Genomic DNA, 10,202 nt, shown 5'->3' on the forward strand with positions numbered 1-10,202 from the left:
CTCAGAAGAAAAACATAGCCGCCTACAAGAGGCGAGAAGTTCCCATGCAGTGGAGAAGGGGGATAATTGGGCAGAGCCGTCCGCCTCTTACAGAGAGGAAAACGCCCCCTATTACTGCAGGGTGCCCCGGGGCCGGATCGCAACCATGCGAGACAACGTGGCGAGCTTTATTGCTAACCACAAAATGGGCTCAGAGTATTTACTGTTTGTGCCGGATCCAGAAGATACTGTCGTCTGGCCGGCTGGTACCAGCTATGGTGACGGCTGCTTTGGCTGCTATGTGGCGGCCATCAAAGCTGGACTGCGCTTCCCATTACATCCGGCTGTTCAGCGGATTTTAGATGGGTATGATCTGGGGTTATGGCAGTTAGCCCCCAACTCTTGGGTTAACGTACTCGGCTATGTGGCCGGGTGCGAACTGAACGGGGTGGAGCCAAGTTTTGAGGCTTTCGCCCACATGAACTATCTCAGCCGGACCCCTAAGTCGGGAGGTACCGGCTGGTATCAATTAACAAGCCATAGGGGTTACCTCATGACGAGAGGTAAGGCAAACAAATGGAAGGATTGGCGGAACACCTTCCTTATTATCGAGAGTTCAGACACGGAGCTGAACAAACGTTTTAACAAGTGGAACAGGGATCCGCCTCTTCTCGCAGGCGGCCGCAGCATGCCGCCTGTTCCCCCAAAGGCTAAAAGAGAGATCCTAGACAAAGGACTCTTCAAAGTAGAGACTAGGGTGAACTCTACTTCAGGGGTACGAGAGCAAGTACCCCTAAACTGCGTCCCGAACTTCAAGTGGCTCTATGATGAGTACTTCTTGGCCGCCTGTGGCCTCGGCAGTCGGTGCTCTAGAGGTAGCCGGCCTGATGAATACTCTGTTTTTTCACGCCTTGTTTACTTGGGATTTTTACTAACTTTGCTGTTTATTTCTTTCAGCCGACGCCATGAGTAAAATAACAGCATCTAAGACTGCGGCGGCCATGCTGCGGGTCTCGCTAATGAAGCAGTCGTATGCCGACTCCCCCAGCAAGGAGGCACCCTTGGTAAGCTTTGAAAACTCTTCTCCTTTTAGTTGTATTATGCATATACTAACTCTTTTTTGTTTTCAGTCTGGCACTCCAAGGGCTTCTTCCTCGCAACAGCCGGACCCCAAGGCCCGGAGGACGACTGTTGCAAGCTCTCCTGGGTCTTCCAGGAAAACAGTGGCGGCTGAGAAGCAGCCGGCCACTTCTTCAAAAACCCAGGCAGGGCCGCCTAGATGTATGGAAATTTGCTTGTAAAAACTCACCCTTGCTTCCTTCTTGATTAGGTCTAACTTGTTTTTTCCTTTCGCTTAATGCAGCCGGCCCCCAGGGACTTGACTTGGTTGAGGTAGCCAAGTCAATGGTTAAAGTAGTTCCTCCATCTGACAGGGAGGCGGTCAAGGGTGCCGGCACCCTTGACCTCGATGGAATTTCGGGGATCCTAGCTGAGGTATACTTAGCACCTTTTTGAACTTTTGAGTTCAGGACGCCTGTTAACTCTTTTGATTGGAAACTGACGCCTGTTTTTCTTTGTACTTAGGCCCTGCTCCGAGTCAACAGCCTTCGCAAGCCGATTGATCGGAAAAACAAAGAGGTAAAGGCCGCAAAGGCTATGGCCGCCTCCAGCTGTGATAAGGCAATGTTTCAAATTGCCCAAAATGAAGTACTGACCCTTGATCTTCTTTATTATCAGGCGCAGGCGACCGCCGCTATTCGGGCTCAGCTAGAGACGTCCCAAAAGAAGGTTGACGAGCTGGAGGGGACCGTCACCAAACTTAAAGCCGAGCTGAAACCCCTTCGCCAAAAAATGCACTCTTACGAAGCCATGGAGAAATCTTTGGCTAACGTAAAAGAACGCCTGGTGAACCAGGAGAAGAGTCTTACCCAAGAGCTCTCGGACAAGGCCGAGCAAGAGAAACAAGAGCTCGTCCGGGAGATGGTGGAAGACTCCGCCCAAATCCAACGCATGACCTGGGAACGACTGTTCCCCAGTGCCGACTTTGCCTCATGGGAAAGAACGTACCGCCAGTGTTCGGAAATATATAATCAACAGATCCTGGCGGCTGCTGAAGAAGAGGCGTTGGACGTTGCGTTGGAGGAGGAAGAGCCGGTTGTGGCGCTTGTGCCACTTGGGGGTAAGGCATCAAAAGATGATGCAGCTAAGGCCGAGTCCAGCAAGAAGAGTGCTGACCAGGCGGCTGCTGCTGATACTGAACTGCCCCCTTCTTAAGCTTTAAGTATTTATTTTTTTTTTTCTTTTCACGGCCTGCGTGCCGTTTGCTTTGTAATTACCCGACCAGGGGGCCGGGGTTTTGAATATTCTGCTGGTCTTTTATGGCCGGCTCATTTTAATCAAATTTTTTGTTTTTGTTCAAATTTGTCTAAGTATTTGAAATTTGCTCACTTGACCGACTGTTGTGTATGGCCGAACGTTAAGATAGGTACAAATAGTAAGTATGCCGCCTATGCCCCTGGACGACTGGTTGTCTGTTTCCAGGATAGATGATCAGTCGGCCATTTAATCAATCGGTATTCGAACTCTTTATTCAATTTGACCAAGTAAATTGAATTACCTAGTAGCCAAGGAATTTAAGTAGGAAAACAAGCGGCGGGTACCGGTTGTTTCCCTTTATTGCCAATGTTGGCCTTTAATTTGTTATTTGTTAACCTAGCAAGAGTATTGGTTGAGAGCCTTTGTTTAAAAACAAGTGGACGAGTCATACCTTTTAGGCTCCATACTAAGTTTGAGTGACTATTAAGTTAACATAGGAGTTACTTAGTCTTTGTCACAATCTTGATTGAGTAGTAAAGGTATCAGGCGGCGTAGGCCGGCTAGACCCCTTGATTCACCAATGTTTGTTGGCTATTTACTCAATAGGTTATTGATATACGTGTTTTATACAATGGTTTTCCCCGGTTTTACTTAGTAATTTTATATGGTTTTGAGCTCTACGGAGCCATTTCTTGCTAACAATCTCTTCTTTAGTGTATTCGATTGTTTTAGTAAGCTTTTCAGGAATATGAAGCGTTTCTAGGCGATTGGACGTGTTTTTAGTAGATTCGGAAGAGTTGATAGCCAAGAACTGCAATTTATGTGGAGTGCCCGACCGGGCATGGCTTGCCCGGGCAGACCGGGCAATGAAGAGTTCACAGGAAGAAGCCCAATTCTGAACGGTGCAACGCGCGCCCGATCGGGCAGGCTTCGCCCGGTCAGACCGGGCGATGAAGAAGTCAAGTTATGAAGATGCAATTCTGGAAACGTGTTACGCGCGCCCGACCGGGCGAGGCTCGCCCGGTCTGACCGGGCAAAGAAGGAAAACTGTCGTATTTTACGCAGCTTTCCTCCGCCCGATCGGGCGAGGTTTGCCCGGTCTGACCGGGCGATGTTCAAGATTGCGCGATTTCAGCTATTTCCGAATTTCTATCTTTTGAGGGTATAAATACCCTTTTGTAATTAACTTTTAAGGGGAGTTTTTCATTAGTTTTTCTCCTTAAGCCCTAGAAAACTCTCAAGAACCCTAGTTTTATTTCCTTTAAGCAATTTCAATCTTTTAATCCCAGATTAATCAATTGTTCATCAACAATTTGAGTTCTTTCAATTGGAGTAATTGGTATTTATCTTACTTCACTCTTTTCTGATATTCACTGTTCTCTAAATATGTTTTCTTTACTGTTTCTTGTTTTTGAACTTGATTTTGATTTTATTATGATGTGTGAGTAGTTTCCTTAATCCGGGATCTTGCTAAGCTCGATTATGATTGATGTATAAAGTAGATCTTTAAATTCCCCAATAATAATCCCAATTGACATGCTTAATTGATTGTGTTTATGCCAATACTAGATTAGGAATAATTAGTATTGTTATCATCCCTTTGTTCTTATTGCAACGGAAGTTGGGTATTAACGGGATTAGGTTATTCCAATTAAGGGTTTGAAGATCATCACGGAAGTAGATGATTGAATAATTAGGAATCTAGGCATGGTGTTTAATGTCCCTTATTCGCTTGATTCCACGGAAGTAGGCTTGATAGTTAATTTGGGAAGCCATTGATAACTTGGAAGAGACCTTTGGTATTATTATTAGGGATTGCTTTTCTTCTTGTCAATTGATTTATATATTGGGGGTAGATTTATTAGTTTATCAATCATAATCGTGGTAATGCTTGATCTTGGATGCTTTAGTTTATTGATTAATATTTCCTCTAGTTAATTGTGTTATTTAATATATTAGTTGATTATTATCATCCATTATTGATTGGTGACGTGCTTAGTGATTAATTGAGTCTGATTAATTGAATGAACCATAGTCTCTTGGGATTCGATCCTTACTTGCCCTACTACACAGTTAGAAGGAATAGTTAGGTTATTTTTGTTAGGTACGCGATAAGCCTATCAGTTATCCAGTAGGAATAGGGGTTCGAGTGCCCTTGTTTGTTTAAAACAGGCGGACGACTCAAACCTTTTAGGTTCCATACCAAATTTGAAGGAGTGACTATGAGTTAACTTTGGAGTTACTCAGTCGCCGTCACTTTTGTTTGAGAAGTAGAGGTACCAGGCGGCGTAGGCCGGCTGGACCCCTTGATTCGCCAATGTTTGTTGGCTATTAACTCAATAGGTACCCCCTGCATTTATCCCAAGTAATACAGGCGGTCATCTGACTCAGATGTCAACTGCTACCACTGGTTTGGTTAGTGATAGAGTTATCCTTGTCTCAAAAACGGCTACGTGGTTGCCCTTTGGGACAGTCGTATAGGTGCCGTGTAATTAGTTTATAGAACAATGTTCCACCCAAAAGGGAGCTGCTCTCTGCGACGAATTTCATCCTAATGGATGCCGCCGGACGCCTGCTATAATGTTGGGACAGGTCGGATTAGTTTTTAAAAGTTGGATTAGTTGACTAGGCGCCTGGTCTGATCATTCGGCCAGTGGCCTTGGTAAGTTCTTGGTGAACATAGGTGCTAAGTAAAAGAAGGGTAGCCGCCTGTTAGTTACAGGATCGGCCAGGCCCTAATCTTTTTAGCTAAGTATTGTGAGTAAAATACTCGATGGAGAGTAGCCGACTGTAGAGGAACAGACGGCATGCCCCTCTAAAGATAAAGAGTGAAAACTCAATGGAGAGTAGCCGACTGTAAAGGTACAGACGGCATGCCCCTCGTAATACAAAATTGAATAGTAAGTGCAAACTTTATTAAGTAGCTCTTTACTTTACATCATTCAGAAAAAATATTTTTTAAGGTTATCTACATTCCAAGTTCGAGGCAACGGTTGGCCGTCTGGTGTTTCCAGACGGTAGGTACCGTCCCTGACTTCCGCATAGATTCGGTAGGGTCCTTCCCAGTTGGGAGTTAGTTTGCCAGACTCATTAGCCCTACCAACTGCTTCCATTTTTCTAAGTACAAAGTCCCCTACTTTGAGTGGACGCCTGTGTACTTTTTTGTTGTATGATCTAGTCATTCTCAGGCGGTAGATCTCATGGCGCAAAACAGCATTGCCCCTCTTTTCAGGAAGTGAGTCTAATGCCAGGCGCATAGCTTCCCAGTTTGCTTCTTCGTCATATAGCATTACTCGAAGAGTCGGCTCGTAGTGTTCTATTGGAAGAACAGCTTCTGCACCATAAGTTAGGAGGAATGGAGTTTCTCCAGTCGCCCCTTTTTCAGTCGTCCTAATGGCCCAAAGAACATGTGGTAGTTCATCTGCCCATAGGCCGCCTGCTCGTTCAATTTTTTTCTTGAGACCGTCTGAGATGATTTTATTAAAGGCTTCTACCTGGCCGTTTGCTTGTGGACGGCCGACAGATGCAAAGTAATGTGCAATTCCTTGGTCTCCCAACCAGCTTTTGAGAACAGGCGTCTCAAATTGGGGACCATTATCAAAAACCATAGACATGGGAACCCCGAACCGAGTGATGACGTTTTTCCAAATGAATGAAATTACATCTTTCGTCTTGATTCCCTTTACAGCCTCCGCCTCTACCCATTTAGTGAAGTAGTCAACGGCAACAAGTATATACCTTCTGCCGCCTGTAGCAGGCGTATATGGACCCAGAATGTCCATGCCCCACTTAGCAAACGGTAGGGGGCTGTGAATGGTAGTGAGGTCAGTAGCCGGACGGTGAATTAATTTGCCAAACCTTTGGCACTTGTCACATTTTTTCACCATCTCCATTGCATCTGCTTCCAGAGTAGGCCAAAAGTAGCCCTGCCGTCTTGCCCTTTGAGCAAGCATCCTTCCACCTATATGGGAAGCACAGAAACCAGAGTGAAGATCATCTAGTATCTCTCGTCCCTTTTCAGGAGTAACACACTTTAAGAAGGGTTGAAGGTGCCCCCTCTTGTGAAGTTCTCCTTGTATCATTTCAAAACAGGAGGCTCGTTTTTTCAATGCTGCCGCCTGTTGAGGATCATCCGGCAGTGTACCGTTTGTTAGATATGCCCTGATTGAATCCATCCAGGTTGAGCTTCTGTCTAGAATTCCAATAGGATTTTCCTCGATGCTTCTCTTCTCCATTACTTCCCAAAACACAGTTCGAGGAGTATCGGAGGAGGCGGACGATGCTAATTTCGAAAGTGCATCTGCCTGGTTGTTTTCGGATCTCGGCACTTGGATCAGATGGAAATCCTCAAGGGAGCCGACTGCTTGTCGGACCGCCTGTAAATACTTGATCATGGCCGGATGTGTTGCTTCGTATTCGCCATTGTACTGACTCACTATCAGTTGTGAATCAGAACAGGCGTCTATTTTCCTTGCTCCGGCCGCCTTACACATGCGGATCCCGGCTAGTAAAGCTTCATATTCTGCCTCATTGTTTGAAGCCTGGAAACTGAAGCGTAGAGCATACTCGAACCTGTCGCCCTCTGGAGATTGACATACGACGCCTGCTCCACAACCGTTTGAAGTAGAGCTTCCGTCCACATATACCTTCCAGACTTGGTCTGGAACTTGAGAGTCTGGAGGACGAGTCATCTCTACAATAAAGTCAGCAAAGGCTTGCCCCTTCACTGCTTTTCTAGGCTCGAAAGCAACTTCGAGACTCTGCATTTCTATGGCCCATTTGATCATTCGTCCGGAGGACTCCATGGTGGTAAGGGGCCGCTTGATCGGTTGGTCGGTATACACGACGACTGCATGTGCCAGAAAGTAGGGCTTCAATTTTTTAACAGCCATGAAGAGTGCAAGACCAAATTTCTCCACTAGGGGATACCTCAACTCGGCATTTTTCAGTACGTGACTGACAAAGTAGACCGGGAGTTGACAGCCGTCCCTTTCAGCAAGGAGCACCGCGCTTAACGCATGATCAGAGACGGCCAGGTACATGTAGAGATTTTCTTTGGGCAAAGGGCTGACCAGCCTCGGCAAGGAATGCAAGTGAACCTTTAATTTCTGGAAGGCGGCCTCAGCATCCGGCCCCCATTCAAACCTTGCCTTCTTCTTAATTGCCTGGAAAAAGTATAGGCATTTGTCGCCTGATCGGCTTAGGAATCTTCCCAAGGCCGCCAGACAACCTGTTAACTTCTGAACCTCTCGGACGGTACGGGGCGACTGCATGTCAATGACCGCCTGTACCTTCTCAGGGTTCGCCTCTATTCCTCTCTGGTTGATAAGAAATCCGAGAAATTTCCCAGACTCAACTCCAAATACACATTTCTTGGGATTGAGCATGACATGGTGCCGCCTGAGTGTGGCGAAAGTTTCTCGGAGGTCCGTCAGATGATCTTCCTGAAGTTTAGTCTTGACAATCATATCATCAATGTATGCCTCGACGTTTCTCCCAATCTGATCAAAGAACACTGTGTTTATCATTCGTTGGAAGGTAGCCGGGGCATTCTTAAGACCAAACGGCATGACCGTGTAACAGTATAAACCCTGATCAGTGACGAAGGCCGTCTTCTCCTGATCTTTCTTCCATAAAGGAATTTGATGAAAACCAGAATAGGCGTCCATAAAGCTCATCAAGGCATGGCCGGCTGTTGAGTCGACCAGGTTATCAATTTTAGGCAGAGGGTAACTGTCTTTGGGGCACGCCTTGTTCAAGTCTGTGTAGTCTACACACATTCGCCAGGTGCCATTCGGCTTTTTAACAAGTACCACATTTGCAACCCAATCTGGGAAGTAACATTGCCGAATGAACCCTGCATCAAGTAATTTTTTGACTTCGGCGGCTGCCGCCTGACCTCTTTCTTCACCATGGTTCCGCTTCTTTTGTCGTACCGGCTTCTTTTTCGGATCCACAGCGAGTTTGTGTACTGCCAGATCAGGACTAATGCCTGGCATTTCATGGACTTCAAATGCAAAGATGTCCTTGTATTCTTTCAACAAGTTGTGAAAGTCGGCACCAAGGTTTCTTAGAGCAGCCGTCCCTACTTTGACTGTTCGGTCAGGATGGGAGTCGTCTAATATCAGGTCCGCATGCTCACCAGCTGGCTGAGGGCGAAACTCATCCGGCCGGTCCTCTGTCAATGATTGCTATTTTCTTGCTTTTTTTGCGGACTCAGTCTGGGGTGCCTTTCTCTTCTTGTCGCCTGTTTCTTGAACAGGCGCACTTTCCTTGACATTGTCAAGGTCTGTTTTTTCTCCACTTGACCCAGTGGCCATAACAGTGGGTTTGACATCCGAGAGATAGCACTCTCGGGCCATCCTCTGATCTCCCCTTAGGGAGCCGACTGTTCCATTGTCCCTTTCAAACTTAAGCAGCATAAGTGACGGGATTATAACAGCCTTGGAATTATTCAGGGTTGGTCGACCCAAAATCATGTTGTAGGCCGAGAGTTCCTCTACCACTAGGAACCGGACTACCATGTGTCGTCCTTCCCCTTTTTCGCCCAGGCGGACGGGTAGATCTACTCGTCCCAGTGGGTGGACGACTCCTCCTCCAAAACCTATTAAAGGGTGGGAGGCTGGATGTATGCAGTCCGTCTGATATTTCAGTTTTGACAGACATTTGCTGCTGATGAGATCTGAAGAGCTCCCGGTATCTATGAGGATTCGACCAACTCTCTGGTTGGCCACTTTACATTCAATAACGAGAGGGTCGTCATGCGGCCCCCTTATTCCTCCTAGATCCTCTTCAGTGATGGCAATCTCAGGAAATGTATATTTAGACGGCCGTTCTTGGTGAACGGAATTTACATCTAACCGCCTTATATTATCTTTGTTGCCCCTAATAGTGGGGCCATCTCCTGAGAAGCCGCCTGCAATGGTGTAGACGACTGCATCATCTGTATCGGAACTGTCGGCCTGTTGATTCTTTTTGGCCGACTGCTTTTTTGAGGAAGTATTCCCCGTAGATTTCTTGACATAAGTGTCAAGATCACCTTGATCAGCCAAGCGGTCTAGGTACCGCATGAGACTGATGCAGTCATTGGTGTGATGACCAATGTCATCATGATAAGCACAGATTTTGTCTTGGTTCCGGTTGCTCGCAGAACCCTTCATGGGGAGCGGCTTCTCAATTGTGAGCCGTCCCTTTATTTCTTTTAGGATAAACTGGTTATCCTTGTTAAACACATACTTTGGGGAGTATGGTTTGAATTCTTTTTTCTTTTTCTGGGCCGGCTGTTTAGAGGAATCAGCCGCCCAGACCTCTTTTCTTTTTTCATCTTTGTTGGACGACTGTTTCTGTCGTCCCTCTCTATTGTCGAACCTCTTTCCGTCCGACTGTTTCATCGTACACAGATCAGTCGCCTGTATATAGGCTTCTGCTTCAATCAAGGCCTCTTGAAGAGTCGCCACCCTTTTTCGAACTAAATCAAATTTGAAGGTAGACCCGTCTTTGAGACCTCTAAAAAAGTCAGTATAAGCTACCTCATCCGGTAACCCTTGAATCTGTATTCTCATCAGGTTGAACCGCCTGATGTAGGAACGAAGCCCCTCTTTCTCACCCTGCTGAATTGTTCCCAAATCAAGGGTCGTTTTCTTCGCAGGGATGTTCATAGCGAAATTGGAGGCAAATAAGTAAGCAAGTGTCCTGAAGCTGTTTACACAACCAGTCGGCAGGTTGCCGAACCATTGCTGTGCAATTCCCTTGAGAGTCGCTGGGAAACACTTGCACCAAGTGGGATCATCCAACCCTTGAAGGTACATCAGGTTGGTGAATGCCATCAGATGGTCTTCTGGGTTAGTAGTGCCGTCATAGGCGCCTACTAGAATATTTTTTACTTTGGCCGGCTGAGCGGCTTCAGT

Source organism: Chenopodium quinoa, unplaced genomic scaffold, assembly GCF_001683475.1.
Source record: "Chenopodium quinoa cultivar QQ74 unplaced genomic scaffold, ASM168347v1, whole genome shotgun sequence".
NCBI lineage: Eukaryota > Viridiplantae > Streptophyta > Magnoliopsida > Caryophyllales > Amaranthaceae > Chenopodium > Chenopodium quinoa.